The 16,977-nt window shown below is 42.2% G+C and overlaps 1 protein-coding gene across 2 annotated transcripts in view; it reads left to right on the top strand.

Moving 5' to 3' along the window:
- The window catches only part of AGPAT3 (1-acylglycerol-3-phosphate O-acyltransferase 3), a 94,161-nt gene that overhangs the window by 40,722 nt on the left and 36,462 nt on the right, over window positions 1-16,977 (top strand). Inside the window, exon 2 of one of the 2 annotated variants that reach the window (XM_086766047.1) lies at window positions 2,545-2,665. The exons of the other annotated variant lie outside the window; for it this stretch is intronic. The gene's annotated coding sequence lies outside the window, so the exon portion shown is untranslated. The remainder of the gene's footprint in view (window positions 1-2,544; window positions 2,666-16,977) is intronic. 2 annotated transcript variants of the gene reach the window in all.

Genomic DNA, 16,977 nt, shown 5'->3' on the forward strand with positions numbered 1-16,977 from the left:
ACAGGTGGCAGTTGTATCCCCTGTAAATCCCCCTACGTCCTTCTGCTGTGTGTGCTGGTCCTCATGCATGCTGGAAATCCTCCTTCAGCCTCCTGTATTTCTGGTGCCTCCTTTTTGAACATGAGCAGCCTCTCTTGTGTGATATTCCAGATGGGATTTTAGCAGTACCTCTTCTGTACTGCCCTGTACTTCCTATCTCTGTTGGAAATGTTTCTCTGGATACATCCCAGGACTGCATGTGCTTTCTTCACAGCTGCATCTCAGCGGTGAGTCACAGCTACTTTGTGCTATGATGGGCTAGCACATCCAGGACCTTCTGCTCCAGGCACTGATCATCCTCCAGTGCAAGCTGGAGCTTGTTTATTTCGTGTATGTGATTGTGCATAGCGTATTAGTGAGTTTCGTCCCACTCTTATGGCTCCCGTCTTTAAGGCTATGGTGCCTGTTGTGTAACAAGTCAAGACACCTTCGTGTTCACATTGCTTCCCAACTTCATCATCACTGCCATAATTACTTTTTTGTATGCAAGCCATTAATCAGTTAAAAATGAACCAGAAGACTGATTGTTGGGATTTGTTTAGTGTTTTCATTAGTAACTTCCAAGGTACCTGCAGCTTTTTCTACCCATGCTGTTACCATCTCTTTTGGGCAGGATCTTTACTGCTGTCACAGTTCCTCTACCACTCTCCAACCGTGCGTATTTAATATGGTACCACATGGAAAAGTGTTACATAACATTTGTTGAAAATCCAGATAGCTGAGACTTAACTTAAGTTTATTTTGAGTAAATTCCCTACAGCAAACCTGTTGTGTCCTGATCTCTCTGTAGCTTCATGTCCTTATTCTTCTTGGTCAGTCTTTGCTGAAATCTTCCGTGCTGTTGGTGAGTTCTGTAGCCTTTCTTCTATGTGGCAAGTCAAACCGGATCGTGAAAGTTATGGCACTAAAACCCTGCAATGAATCTGTATCTTCCATATTAATAGAGGTGGTTCTCTATTGGTTTGAATATACTTGACTTTTAACTGAGTGTTGAGCAATTGCGTGTGTTGTTTTTGTTGGACAATTTTGAAGACAAAGAGTTGCAAAAAGTGGTGTATATTTTTTAAATGCTTGCCTGGTCATCTGTTTTCCTTTTCTGTAATGGCAGCGGTGGAAGATGATACCCTTTGTTCCAAAAAACAGCAAATGTGTTTTGTCATAAAACTGGCCTTGGGCAATGTGCCAGCCCAGATGGACTGGCAGCTAGTGATGCCGTTAACCGTATACAGACCTAAAGCTCAGCTGGGCGGGCAGTAGCTAGCTGAATGGCTAACTGGCGTTTCCCAGTACGGATTGGTTTCAACAACATGTTTACACAAATTTATTGGAAGTAGGTTGGAATTGAGCAGTTTTTGAGCAGTGTGATATCCAGGGTAAATATATACGGTATGAACCTACATGCCTGATCTTTATTTCTGTTCCTCGGATAACACCATCACGGAAGTCTTTGTCAAGTGTCTGAACGATTCGGTACTGTTTACATCCCATGGCACATACCTGCTGGGCATCCTAGTAGATGTACGCATTTTTTTGTACATCTTACATCCTGGTTAAAATAAGTTGTAAATGAAGTGATTTGTGCAAGAAGAGCGTTTTTTGCTTGTATGGCTTTAAACTTTGCTAAAGGTAGTGGTGGGTTAAAGAAATGCTTGATATTAGCTTTTGTGATACATCAGGCTTGTTGGGCAGATGTTTGAAGAATATTTTTTCTTCACTTTTTTACTTCTAAGGAAAAACAGGTTTGCACTGTGGTAAATCTGAGTTTCTTTGGAGGTTTTATTTTTTGAAGTTTGGTTTGTGGATTTCTGCATGAAATTTTCATGGCGTAAGGCTTGTGAAATTAGATAACACGCTTTAAACAAGCCACCTCTGGGTAAAGTACATCTCTAATTACTGAGACTAAATTATGTGGAAAGTGAGCTTGTGTCTGAAGTAAATCTCCAGTTCAGTAATCTAAAATTAAATAATGATTAACTTAATTGCTTCAGGATCATAAAAACCGCTCTTAATAAAATATAGGGATTAAGTGTGTATTTTGAGAGTGGGTAATTGCTTCTGCATAATTTTCAATAACTTCTATCAAGACAAGGTTTGTAGGTAAAAGAAATACCTTTTGTTCTACTGATTAACAGAGCTAGGAAAAGTGGGCTGGTTCTTCAGTATGCAAGCCCTTTCTCCGTTCTGAATAGAAGCTGCAATTTCACTACTAAATATAAGTTGAGAACACTTTCTTTTCATTTCATAGATATGTGCCAGTTAGGCCCTCAGAAAGCAATAGTAGTTGGTACCTGTGGAGCAGAGTGTAGTATTAGTACATGGGAAGAAGGATTAAGTAGTTTTTTTTTCCCCTAAAGAAAAGAGAAAGATGGATACTTTTAATAAGAAGAGTTTGAGTTAAAGAACGTGTGGCCTGGGTTAGCAGCTACATGTTGTTTGCATTGTATTTTGCTTCTAAACAAAATATTTTAACCTTCATTCATTGACAAATGTCTTTTTTGCTTATAGGCAAATGAGAAAGCAAATCTCTTGAAACATAAACAGTGGTCCTTCCCTGGAGGGAGGAGATGGGGATTCTCCTGTTGCTCTGAGTGTTGCCAGGTGCCAGAAGTGGTCCCCAGTGGTGGTGGTAAGAAAGAAATCTTCCCCCGCTTTTCTCTATTTGCATTTTGTCTGTAGCAGTAAGATACTTTAAAAAAAAACCAAAAAACAAAACAAAACGGGTGTACAATGCTGGGAGAGGCGTCAAAAGTCTCCCACTCTGAGAATTTTAGTTTAGGGATGAAACCAGTGCTTCAGCTTGTTGCTTGGTGTGGTGTTTGCTCCTGCTTTCTCATGTATGCTGTGTCTGTTGGTAACCATTGCCGCAAAGACTTAACCGCAAATAAACCTCCAGAGGAATCTAGAAATATTTAACTATCACCTCCACCCTTAAATGTAGAAGGGGAACGTGGCCTTACAGTGCTTTGAGAACCTCCCTTACAGAGTTCTTAAAAATCTTTTGAATGCTGATTCTGGGGTCATCTTAGTCTGCCTTTAATCCAGACATCCATAAAGTTTGTCCAGTAACCAGATATGGAAATGTTAAGTTATAGCAGCAAACTGCCTTCTTTTTGTCCTTTTTTTGTAGTCTCTTCTACAAACAGTGACAGTGAAAATGGAGAGCTGATGAGACCCCACTGACACAGCGATAGGGCAGGGTTTTTCCAGGACAGGATCTTAAAACCCTGGAGTAGTTAGTGTCAGACGTTGACGTTTTAATGATGATCTCTGATACTCTGCCCCTTCATGGGCTATTAGTAGCTTTTATATAGGAAATAAATTTAATCTTGGTGATTTTGCAAAGACCCAGAGTGTTGCTTTAGTATTCTATAAACTTTCAAGGTCTATTATAGGGCACGGCGTCTCTCTTGAAACTTTCATTTCTGTGAGATATTTCTCAGCCACAGTCTGTGTTCAGGGCATGTATTCTAACCCCGTGCAAAGTTACGTCCCATTTGAAGATGTACATTTTCCTGCTGTAGACTAAGTTGAAGTATTTATCCCAGATCGTATCAGGTGGGCAAAGAGCCACTTTCTGTGAGCCCCAAATATTCTTAGATCAAAACTTTACTGCCTAAAAATAGTTATTGCAGCTAAATCTGGTTAATGCTGACCATCTGCAGGTTTGGTGAGTAGATGGAGACGCAGTGAGTTGTTTCATGAAAGTAGCCTTGTTACAGCATCGTGGTGACCAGCTGCTTTCAAAACCAGTTCTGCAAAATGCTTTTGCCCAAGCTCATTGCCATCGGTGTAAGAGCAATCCCCTAGAACTACACGAAAACCTGGTTCTGTGCATTTGCTGTTTTGTAGCGTATTTTTCAGCTTACGTGGCTGTAAGTTTTGCTTTTCTTCTCTGTGTGTAAGGCCTGAAAAGGCCATCAATGTGAGTGTCACTGAGAAGCTAAAAGGCTTGGGGCCCAGGATTTTCTGAATTGTGCACAGCTCTTGAATTTACAAGCTATGCTTCTGTTTGGAGAAGAGAGAACTTGGGCTTCTTGTACCCAGCCCTGCGAGCTGTGGTGCCTGTGCCCTTTGTGCAGTGCATGCCTGGGTGTCCTGTCTCTGATCACTGGAACCTGCAAGGAGGAATAATTTGGAAATGAAATATTCTAAATGAGGTGGATGGCCATGCTGGAAGCTGCGTGGGTTGAATAATCCCGTGAATCATTCCTTCAGCCTTCGCCTTCTTGATTGTTCAGATAAATCCCGAGCGGGTCAGTAGATATTAATATGGATCAGAGAAATTGTACTGAGAGCTTTTCAGTGTCCCAGTGGATGCTTCTTTTGCAGAACAAATCTCCATTTCATGAACCAAAGCACAACCGGTACTTACAGGCACACAGTCAGGGAGGTGAGAGACTGAATTATGGGGAGGCCAAATCATGATAGCGTTTGCCATAGCAGCTGTGCCCTCCTGTTGGGGTTTATGCACAGGCAGAGGCCCTATAGGTATCATCTGCTGCTGTTGTCCATTTGTGTGTCTTTGTGAGAGGATTTCTCTCTCTCAGACTTGCCAGTGTTACAATTGGTAACAATTGTCAAAAGATTCAGTTTTTGTATAAACTTAGCTGGGGGCCACGGAGAGAGGGAAAAAAAATCTTTGCAAAGCCCTTGTGGACATCAAGATCTAGTAGGTTAGACCAAAAAGCAGCTCACAAAAGCAGTCATGGCAGTCACAATTTCAAGACCTTTCTATAGCTCACGCAAGGAGAAATGTAAAGTAAATCAGCAACCCAGTTACATTCTCTGCTTTTGTAATTAATTTACCAGTGTGGAGGCTGTGGTAGCAGGCTGTTTCGAAGCCCGTAAGACAGAGGCCTCTTTGCTGGAGGACTGATGTTCTGAAAAGCTGCAGACAGAGCTACCATCCCTGCTGTTGGTCTTGTGTGGCATGGTTTTTAAGCTGAGAGTCTCTTTTGCACAATGTGCAGAGATAATGTTTTTAATAGATAGTACGCGGAGTTGGGACACTGAAAATGAGAAAGGACTAGTTTTCCTTGGTGGTCTAGAAACACTCGAGAAGGTCTGGGCGTGTTAGGTGTGTTATAGCACTCTTCCACAATTTGCAAAGTGTTGCTCTGAAGTCTTTCACAGGGTGAATGTTGTCTCCATGTCCTTCACTTCAGTATGCCTCCTTTAACTGTTCAGCCGAGTATGAGGTGGGCACCAGAAGATCAGCTCTCCTTTTTGTGACTTTTATTTGGAAAAAGCGAGCGTGACAATTGTGTTTTGTGAAGCACTCGGTCCTCTTGATCTTTGAAAATGCTCAAACTGCACCTCGCTAAGCTTTGTTCCCCAGAAACCTTGCTGGATGATGCTGGCTATGCTTGTGCCTGGGACCCAGCACTGTTCTGCCCTTCCAGGGAGGTCACTGCTCTGGGCTGGCACAGGGACCACTTCCAGCCTGGGGGGGTCAGCTGGTGGACATCAAGGACCAAGGACCTTTGTTTATTTTGAGAAGAAAAAGCAATCGAAACTAAAAGTGCTTTATAAGAAGCTATAAGCATATGTTCTTACTCTTTTATAATTGTTTTGAAAATGCCAGTATCGCCATGGGAGCAGTTGTTTTCACATGTTTTTTTGAGTTGTCAAGGCCACATGCTCAAGACCTTTGACAGTATTTTCCAAAGCAGCAGAAAGCACAGATGGGGATACGAATGCAGTTGCGGTGTGTGTTTCAAGATGGTATTGTTATGCCTTACCAGCAAGGCCAGTTTTGTATCAAGGCTTCATTTGCCCAATCTCATTGCCTGTATCTCCCTTTTGAGAGAGCCTTTCTGCCTTGGTTGTGGTGTTCAAGTTTAATGGGAGGAGTAGCCTGATGTGCAAGAGAGGCTTGGCCTGAGACTGAGGAGTTGGAGATCGTGCAGCCACATACATTTGCGATGGAAGATGGGTGGCATACAAAGAACACCCCTCTAAGTAGAGAATAAGCCTTGCTCCTGCTGCGATGTAAGGGGAACAACAGAAAGCTCAGTGCAGCGTGAGCAGGCGATACGGCTGCTGCGCTGTTGTGGCAACTGTTGGTGCTGTGTCGTGGTGGAGAACTGGTGTACGTGTTGGCTGGGTGAACAGCGGTTGGCCACAAGCGTGGGCTGCTCAGCCACACCAGCTGCGGTGGCTGGGTTTTGCAGGTCCCTTCTGGATGACTGTCAGGGCAGTTACTCATTGCCCTGGCCTTGTGAGCTTTTGCCTTGTTCAGTAACAAATCATCTGGGTACTTCGGATCTCTGTTGCAAGATGGGAGCAAAAGACCTAAGCATCTTCTTGTGTGGTTCTTTTGCCTGTACTGAAGGTATAGCAGTGCTGCTTGTTATTGTCATGTGTGCCCAGAAGGAAAAGGTCTTTGCTGTTTGTGACTGTGGGCCAGTGTAGTGCTGGGACATTTGGTAACATAAACTTACAGCCCAGTTGCAGGTGCTGCTGTGTTGGGGCTGTTTGTCCCTCTGTGCCTACCGCTGCCAATGTCTCAGCTCTACTAGGCTAACTCTTCTCTAATGTCTACTGAAATTATCTATTTGCTAAAAAATTCTAAACAATAAAAAAAAAAACCAACCAAACAAACAAACAAAAAAAAACCCAAAAACCCAACAGTTTAGCTTAAGATATATCTTGTTGGTACAGACCTGGGATGAGTAACAACTGTGAAAGCAGTTATGCAGTAAAACCTCAGGACATGCTGGCCGTAAGGATGAGTTAAGAGTGAGCCTCTAGCAGCGCCTGGGAGTAGCGACTTGTGAGCAGTCAGTCAAACCAAGCATAGGCTAAGCTCCCAGTTGCCTGGAAGTAATGAACTTACTTACAGAAAAATACTTCTTAATGCAGGGAAGTTTCAATTCTTACAGGTATTTCCAAAATCTGGCTTATTATAGCAAAGGTAAAAGGAATTTACATAGAATGAATCAAAAGAAGTAATAATTGTTTAATGGGCTTGAAAGTGAACAGCACAGACTGCAGATTCAAGAATCAATTATACATTGCAGAGTAAATAGCATGAAGGTTCTTGTTATATGTCTTGACTGGAGAAATATTAATTCTTTCAGATTAGTTCTGGTAATTAGAGCAGTCTACTTATTTGTTTATTTTAAATGAAGCTAGCCTAGTTTGCTTGACTCATTGTCTATAAATGTATTCTGTATTAACACATTGCGTTGAACTGCAGGCAGTTTTTAATATCCTTGAATATCTGGGTTTTGGGCATGTAATTGCAGATGAGCTAGAGCTTATTCTAGCAGATAAAAATTAATCATAAGTGCAGAAATGGTACTTCCCAAAACACTACTCTGCCTGACTGAGGAGCTTTTGAAGACCAGTGCCAAGCTAGCAGCGGTGACATCCGTAATTCGAATATGGCACACAGGCTCTTTTGAATATGAGGCTTTGGTACAATAAACACCTCTGGTTTTCTAATTAGCTTCTAATTTTTCAAATGATGGGGAGCAGTTTTTGACTTGGCAGTTGAACTGTTCTGAAATGCTGCAAGCTCCAAGAGAAACAGGTGCCCACTCTTATCTTAGTGATTTCATGTTTCTTTCAGTGCTTTATAACTGTGCCAGGTAACAGAAAACAGCCTCTGCTCCGATGATCTTGTGCGTCTCCGACAGAAGTAGAAATGATACAGTGGAATGCACGGAGATGTAGAAGTTTCCACACAGGCAGCTGCCCACCTCTCTCAGGTTAGGTCACAGAGATCTCCCATGGGCAGAGGAACATCAGTAACGTGGCACCTGTAGGGCTGAGAAGAGTACTCAGAGCATCAGAATTATTTTAATGTCCTTTTGTCTACATCCATTTGGAGCTAGTTTACGTGAGATGATGGTAAAAAGAGCAGAAAGCATCTGTGAAAACTCCCATGCCTCTAGCCATCAGTTGTGGAGCAGCCCTCATGCGAAGTAGCTGTCTGAATTTTGCTGGCACAGGGCAGGCGTGCGTGCGTTTCTAGTGGGCTACTCATTTCAAGGATCCCCGCAGCCTTCAGTAACAGGATATTTAGGTCACCTCCCTCTCAAACATTGCGTTAAAAAGCTACTGTTCAGAAGAAGCTGAACAAGTGAAACTGAATCATGACAATACTAACCAGTACTGGATTTCTGGTCTTTGTTGGCAGAGTCTTTCAAAGATTGTGTGTGTTACCGTAGAAGGATCCCCTGCTTTGTGGAATTCATAATGGTTTGATTAACTATATATGCTACAAGAGGCCTATTTAACAATAGGTCACCAAGCTACCAGGCGATGGAAGATCTTAAGAAGTGGGGAGAACTGTAGATGTTTATTTTCAGGTCTTTCTCTCACGCAGATTTTAAAATAGATGGGCTATTTGCAGAGTGGCTGCCATGCAGTTTCCCAGCTGAGTGGCCAACAACAACCTGAACTTTAACAATGTACAGACTTTCCACTTCTAAGTTAATTTTTTTTTTAATGGATGGGATGCTGTATTTGTAAAGTGTTCTGGTTGTAATTTATAAAGGTTTCACCATGTGCAGAAGTGCACATTCATGCGCATGCAATTCAGCTTTGTGTTCAAAATGTGATCTTCAAATTTGTGTGGGAGAGAAGAGTTTTTTCTTTTTATGGTGGTTTGTTTAGGGATTTTGTTGGGTTTTATTTCTTGTTGGACAAGAGGCAGGGGTGGGGCGGGGGGTTCCATTTACACTGAAAAGATTGGGTGGTGGGTGGGTGCTCCCAGTATTGGTATTCAGGCCAGAAGGGGCTGATGTGATCTTGTCTGAAAACGCAGAACAAAAAACGTTGTCTGGCATGTATTTGTTTTTGCTATCAGTCTGCTTGATAGTCTGCTCTATCTTTTTAGAAAGATACCTGCTTTTGTATATATGCAAAAAAAAATCTGACCACAAAGGATAATTACGAATTCAGACTGATAACAGCCTTGCAAAATATTTGTCAGTGAAGTAGTCTGAAAGAAGTATAGCTGTTGTGTTTGGGTAGAAACACACTGCTGATGGCAGCCGAGGTGACAGGAAAGAGAATAAAAGTTGGATCCCATACAGGGAAGAAGGGGGGTGATGTGGGCCTCTGCCCTGCTGTATTGGTCTACCTTTCTTGCTTTCTCACCCTTTGGGTTGTGAATAGCAGACTGCACACAGCACTGTAGAAGGCAGCGTTGCAGTGAACATCCTCCTCCTCCTCCTCTGCAGGATCAAGCTCCCGTGTGCAATTCAGGCTGCCAGTTCAGCTCGCATGAACCGACTGAGAAACTGTTTGGATTGTGTACCAGCTGGTTTTCCAAGCCACATTTTTCACCTATTACTCCTTCCTGGCTGCAAAACAGTGGGTTTTTATCTTAAGCTGCCTCGGTGACAGTCAGTCACCCAGCAGAACATCTACCGCTTCTGGTTTTAGTATTTTTACTTCTCTCCGTCTCCCCTGTGGTGGAGATCTTCCAAGCCCAGATACTTCGGAATGGTGGGTTTCATCTCCATGTGAACCCCACCTCCCTGCCGGGCCAAACCCCAGAAAATTTGCTGGTGGAAGACTTCCTATAAAGAAATGTCTAGAGGAGGTATCCTTGTCCATGTGACAAATGTCAGTCTGGTGAAGGTAGGCTGTTTAATCTCTCACTTGTCACAGATCCATCAAGAAGACTGCAGACCATAGTTACAATTGGGTGGCATGTATTCTCCTTCTCAGCTATCTTTTAGAGCAGCCTTTCTCTGTTGCTGGTAAGCTCTGAGCAGTTAGCAGTTTGGAGGTAGGTTTACAGGGTGAAATAATGCAAATGCTCTTCTGGGGAGTTTCTGCATTTAGTACAGCAGAGCACTTGCAGGGGAAAACTTTACTGCTGCCTCTCTTTGGTTTTGTGTTTGTGATTCTTACAGAGCCTGGATAGCTCTGGTGTCATCTAGGATCTTCACTTGACTGTGTTATTCATTTACTTATTTATTTAGTAATCATCATAATAATAAAAAATAATTGTGTTTTTTTAAGCTATTCCATCCTGGCAGTACAGGTTGTGGTAGCAAACACTGGAGCAGAAGCATGCGGTGTAAGTGAGCAAAGCCAATGTCAGAGTCTTGTGTCTTTCTCCTTGCCTGCTCTCGGGAGGGTAGGAGGAAGGTGGTGGGTTTGGTACCGGACAGCCCCGAGACCCTGCCTGCTCCTGCCGGTTCACTTGCAGCTGTGATCATGCATTACTGTGAGTGCAATCACGGAATAAATCCTATTGCTCCTCTTTTCCAGAAGGTAGTGTTTTATACCTAAAATTTAAAGCAACTCAGCACTTCTTGAAAGACAGACTTTCAATTTCTTCCCAATTAGTATGCAGTACTTCAAAGAAAAGCTTTGGAACTGGGTAGGGGCTTTGTAGGCACACGTACAGTGTTTGCTGAGACTTCATTTAGCAGCAGTCAGAAGCTTCTCCTTGTTCAGCCGAAGCATATTTGCATGCTGACAGATATCTCCTGGTTGGCGCTCTCTGTTTCTTGTATTTGAGGGTTGATTTTTTTTTTGCATAATTTTGCATCCAGGAAGCAAAGTATATCATCCTTCTTATAACACTTATCTCAGATGATCGCAGATGAGATTTTGTTTATCCTTTATTTTGCATCCCTGTTTTAACAGGTAAGGAAATTGTGCCACAAAGCATTTTCCAGATTCACACAAATATGGGTCCCTAGGTTTCATAGCTTGGTGTGTAGATGCGCTTACACTTCTGAAGTTTCTTTTGTAGTTTATTTTTATCTGAATACGAAGGATGAATTCCCACCTGCCTTGAAAATTCATCCACTTGGAGTGAAGAGAAGCATTTTGTGTAGTCCTAGGGATGAGTAGACACTACTGAGGTTTTTCTTAATCATCAGAGACTAAGATTGGCAACATGATATAATTACATAACATTGATTTATTTTATACAATACAAGAGGCCTATTACTCAAATCACTTTGTACTAATAGGGCTTCCGTTAGATAAATCCTTTTCTATTTGTTATGTAAGAGCTGGTATTATAGAATCACTGTTTGAATACCAGCCCTATAATTTTAGAATTACTTTCATAATAGAGATACCGAGTAAGCCTTGCTCCAAATATAGGCAATTGTTGCAATATCCAATTTTTTTTTTTTTTTTTTCAATGAGGCCTCTTGATAATTGCTACTTTGGTTTTGGTTTTTTCTTTACAAAATCCTAAGGCTGTCCTGTACCTAGTCATATTCCGTTATATGCATTTACTGTAATGAACATTGTGCACTGGAAAAGTGTTGAAACCGGTGACTGAGCTTCACTTACAGAAACATTGCCAGTGCCAGTTTACAGATTCTGCATGTCTAGAACCCTCTTGTTGTCTTTGAACTACATGTGTGTTTGTCTCTCAGCTTTTGGAGTTTATTTTAATATAATTAAGTATAATTTTGTTTCTGTAATTGACAACAGGAGCAGTGTGAGCAGTCTCAAAATGAGATTGGGGGACACAAGCAGTAAAAATTCCTTTGGAGCCCACAGAAACTGATTATTCCCGAGCAAGGTATTTAGTTGCAAGCTATCTCCTTCACTGACAAAGATGTAGATAGTAGTAAGACTTTTATATGAGTAATCGCTTGAGAAATGTGGTTGAACTAGAGGTGAGGTTGGAGAAGGTTTTACATAGACAACTTTGCGCAGGGTATAAGAGGGCAGGAGAGCCTATTGATTTGGTGTGTAGAGAGAGCAACCAAAATTTTCCTTTAATTCGTGAATACTGTGATGCTTCTGTCCAGGTTGAGAAGTTGGTTTCCACTGGACTCTACTCACCACACTTTCTGGAGTATGTAGTATTTATTTTGTGTGTGCTTTTATACTCGGAGGCAGCTCCTTATGTTCTTTTTCCACCCAGCTCTGCTGAACTTCATACCAGAGAGTCTCCTGTTTGATTGTGATTTTTAAATTCACAGCCTCTTTTTTTTGGCCAAATAGTTCCAAGTTTTGTCTGTCTCTTTGGATTACAAAAACTTTCTATTTATTGTATCTTAAGTGTTTTTGTACTATCTCTTTCCACTTTATTAAAATCTCCTAAAATCTCTATGACTCCACTTCCAGGGCAGCCAAGGGTTTGAGAGGAGCTAACAGCGTGCCGTAGCTTTCTGTAGTGCTGCTGCTGAAGTTTGATCAGAAAATGGGAGCGTCGGGGGCTGTGACTAGCACTTTAATTTTTCTTTTGCATTTAAGCTAGATTTCTGTTAGATTTTGTTTCTTCTTGGTTTTTTTAGAGTCCTAACTCTTACCAGGTGAGGATCAGTTATGCGAGTGAAAACTATCTGCACAAAGGGCTGTGTTGATGTAATGGTAGGTGAAGGGGAATCACGTTCTTCAGTCTGACTGTGTGCCTGTGCAAACGTGGCCACAAGTCTCTCTTTGTCTGGACTGTCCAGATTATGGCGCAGAACACTGTGTTGCTGCCGCCTGGGTAGCGTGTAACTGCTGCCACCTTGTCTCTTTCCTCTCTAGGCTCCTGTATCTCCTTTTTGTTAACCAAGCCGCTGGACTGTGTATGCTGTGGCTCAGGCCTCCCTGAAACCCTAAATTTGGAGTGAGGAAAAGAGAGAGAAAATACCATAGTCTTTAATTGAGTAGAGCTCTCCTCTTGAGACCTGCAGAGAAAGGGTAAGGGCAGTGAAATCCCAAGTCCCCTTTCTTCAGAGCACCCAGGAGCCTGCTCCTCAGCCGACTGTGCAGTCCCTTTCTTTAGTCTGTGCAGTTTAAAGATGTCACTTCATCGCGCCATGAAGGCGAGCAGTATTTCAATCCTGCAAGGACTGCATTCTGGATGCAGACCAAACCCTTTCTCTGCCCTGATGTTCTCTCAAGCATTGTGTTTGCTGTTCATGGAGAAGAGAGATAGACTTTGGTGGGACAGGAGGTTCCTTTGTGTTAAAATCTAGATTTTCTTCAAGTCCTTTGTCAGCTCTTAGGAAAAAAAAAAAAAATGTAGCGGCAGTGCTGAACATGCGTACCTCACCAGACGAGCGAATCCAGTTGATTGTAGCCTGGTAATTTGCTGTAAGAAGATTACTGGATTAGAGCAAAAGCTTGGTTTGTCAGCAACACCACCTGACAGTAATATTTATTGAGAAGTGTTACCTATTTTAAATGTTAGTCTGCTTATGCCTCAATCATACCTTCATTCTTGAGGTAAGAGGGGCTTTTTTAGTTCAGTGTTTTACGAAGCCACGTAAAGGAGAGGACACCCAGCTCTTTTCCTGCTGCTGAGCAGGCAGTTTTAGTAGCTGCAGCGCTTCCAGATTTACCTCGATGTGCTTTTGTCATCATAATCCCTCCTCCATGTCAAGACTGATTTGCTTGCCTAGCCAAGACTTGCATCGTCCATTTTTGCCGTTCCATTTCTCCTCCTCCTTTTTTTGATTTTATTAATCAATAACATTGGGAAGATGTTGGTCAACCAGTCCGGTATATGTTTGCTAGCTGGAATCTGCGCTACGCTCATTGCCCTGGCTTTAGCCTATTACTTGTATTGGTAAGTTGGATTTTGCGCTGCGTCAGTGGTGGTGCCTTGTCCTTTAAAATGCTTTCTTGGGGTGGGCTGGAGGGTGGCTGTCCTTTTGAAATGCTGTTGGAGGCTGATGTACTTATTAACATGTGGCCATGGGTAGATGCCTCCCCTCGTTCATGCTGGTGCCCTCTTAGTTGTCGTGGGACTCAGTTTTGCTGCTGTTTGGGTTTTTGTAGGTTTTTATTCAGCTAGGAGTGTAGTGACTAAGGATGCCATAGCAGACGTTGGGTAAGATGTTGATTACGTCTTCCCAGTTCATTGAGAGCGCCTTTTTCAACTTCTTTCACTCTTTTTTGTGCTTTTGCTTAGCATTCACATGGCTGTCTCTCTTGGCATGCAACTTGAAAATTAGGCTGTGACAGGATCACAACTGGCGTGTCTGTGTCTCTGTAATGTATTAGGGTGTTTGTGGGACACCCGTGTCTTCAGCACTTCAAAATAAATGTTTTGGGCAGGTGCAAGTTAAGGGCTGCCATAGTTGGTTCCTCCCGCCTCCCCAGGAGCTCAGCAGGTTGCTTCCCCTTGGGGATGAGCTGGGGTCTGGGAGGGTGGTGGCGTGGAGCAGCAGGGACGGGAGCTTGGGCGTACGTGGGTTTTGTGCTGTGCTGGAGCAGCATGCAGCAATGAGTCTGGATGGGCTTTGGGAAAGGTAAGAGCAGTGCAGGGCTGCCCTAGGCTTCTGGGCTGGCTTCGTTTCTACGTGTCTCTACAAATAGCCAAGACTTTCAGCCAGAAGAAATTTTGGAGCTTCGTAGAGCTGCATCTAGAGCAAATAGCAACTTTTAGAAACCCGAGTGCAATCTGTTGACTACTTTCAGTGGGAAAATTACACATCATTTCAACTGTAAAAGGAAGAGCCTGCTGGAGTTGTAATTAATATTGCTGTGATTGAAAAACTTTCCAAGGAGTGTGATGTTGCTGAGAACAGGTTCTCCAGCATAAGATGTGGGTTCTTTTGTTTGGTTTTTTTTTTTGTTTGGTTTTGTTTTGTAAGGCAAAGAAGAGACAAATAAATGAAAATCTGTGGGGTGATCTTCGCTTTATTTTTGGCAAGTACTTCTTGCAGGCAGTTATGCTTATGCTATTTACAAGCCTACAATCCTCTGTGTGTGTACGTACACACTTCTAATATTAATGAGTTTATTTATGTTTAAGCTTTACAGTGAATCCCTGGTAAGCTTTCAGCTATACAATGTGGCAGCTCAACATTAAAATGTATATGATTACTAGCCTATTTAGTCCTCAGAATGTTCAAGAAAGTGGGACACATGTAAGTGACTTTACAGTTATCGTGTTAAAAAAGAGGAAATGCAGAGCTTAAGGATGTTAATGACTGTCCTGCTAAATGTTTTCTTTACCAAAAAAAGTACATGTGGTAGGTATATACATAAACATAGTGTAGATTTTAAGTAGTTCTGCATGTATTGACTCAATATCGAGTTGTATTATGTGCATCTGATATCAGTTATGCATTTGTATTGATAAAAATATAAGTTTGTGTGCGTGTTATGCGTATGCATAGCATGTACATACGTCTCTCTCATAATTTTTTTTCCCCCTGTTTTGTTCACTCTTAAAATTCTTGACTGGAATCCAGGTCAGGATCTGTTTTGCAGGAGAGATTACAATTCTGCACACGGCAGGAATTAACTGGTATTAGGTCAGATCCTCTTCTTCAACAACCTCAAGGTTCAGGAGAAAATTAATTACATCATCTATTTGCTTGTGAAAAGAAAGCTCATTCAAACCTCTCTGATAGATATGGATGAGACCTAACACAAGTACCTTTTTTGACTTTGACTTTTTGACTGGGTTTTTTTTAACTCTTTAATTTGTTGATGCTTGAAGAAAGCTGACTTTGATAAATATTTTAGTTTGTTAATTTTTTTAACATAAGTCTCCTCTGTATGAAGTAACTAGAAAGACTTTTTTTTTTTTCCCCCCTTATTTTTAAATGTGTTAGTTTGGCAGCTGCAATTCCCTTAGAATACCCTCAGACGATTTGGAGCGATTAAGATCAGAGATCACCAGTTCAGCAGGGAATCAACTTTGCATATTGAGAGATTAACCCGGTTTTTCTGTAATTCCATCTGTGATCTTCTGCTTCTCCTGGATTGGAGCACCCTTATTAGCTTGCTGGACAGGATGTATTTTGTTCACCTTCTGGGCTAAATTTAGTTTGTACTCTCTAAGGAATTCGCCTAAGGAAGCAAAGGGCCTTCATTACTCTGGGATTTATGTGGCAGGCCTGGGGCTGGCTCCCTTGCTGTGTGTCTGATGCAAGAACACCACCCACCTCAGAAATGGCCTAGGAAATCCAGGATGTGCTCCCCACTCCCCTCCCCCCAAAAAAAAAAAAAATTGCTCAGATATGTGAAGGCTCAGGCAGCAATGGAAGATGTGAAGGGAACAACACAGTAACAGGCACGATAAGAAATAATCCAGATCTACTCTGGAGAAGAGGAGGCTCTGGGGAGACCTTATAGCGGCCTTCCAGTACCTCAAGGGGGTTTGTAGGAAAGATGGGGAGAGGCTGTTCAGTAGGGCCTGTTGCGACAGGACAAGGGGTAATGGTTTTAAAATAGAGGGAGGTAGATTCAGATTAGATACTAGGAAAAAAAATTTTTACAGTGAGGGTGGTGGAACACTGGCACAGGTTGCCCAGAGAGGTGGTGGATGCCCCATCCCTGGAAGTGTTCAAGGCCAGGCTGGATGAGGCTCTGAGCAACCTGATCTAGTTGGGGATGTCCCTGCTCCTTGCAGGGGGGTTGGACTAGATGACCTTTGAAGGTCCCTTCCAACCCTAACCATTCTATGATTCTATACTCATGTACGTCTCCACACATAGGCTTGTTCTGCTGTCAGGTGCGAATGCCTCACAAGATATGCTGCAGTAATCCAGTGTATGTACAGGTGGTATAACCCATACTGCAAAACTAAAGTCCACAGAAATTATAAGAGCATGAGACATCACATTTTCTTCTTTGATGAGTGCTGCAGGGAGTTTGTTTGGTTAAAGTGCCCCTGGAACATGAGACTCTTAATGAATTGTCCTTTTTCACCTATCAACAAATTACTTAGCACTTACTTAGCACAGTAATGGATTTACCATTCTGTGTGTGCTTGTCATCATTTAATATATAGGATAAACCGATAAGAATCCTCTGCTCTAATTTTTTGTTGTTTTTAATTGACCCATTCCAAGCTACAAAATGTTTGAAACAAATGCCTTTTCCTTCCTTTTTCCCCCTGTTGCCAAATCTACCCTTTAAGTTTCAGCTTCTGGCCACGCAAGGAGCCCAAAATACTAACGTGCATTTAGTTTGATTAATTTGTGTACTTTTTATTTGAACTTAATTTAACTCAGTAATCTTACCATGTTCCTTGCCCTGCCTTGTAGC

This window comes from Chlamydotis macqueenii, chromosome 1 (assembly GCF_036417535.1).
Source record: "Chlamydotis macqueenii isolate bChlMac1 chromosome 1, bChlMac1.mat, whole genome shotgun sequence".
Classification (NCBI taxonomy): Eukaryota; Metazoa; Chordata; class Aves; order Otidiformes; family Otididae; genus Chlamydotis; species Chlamydotis macqueenii.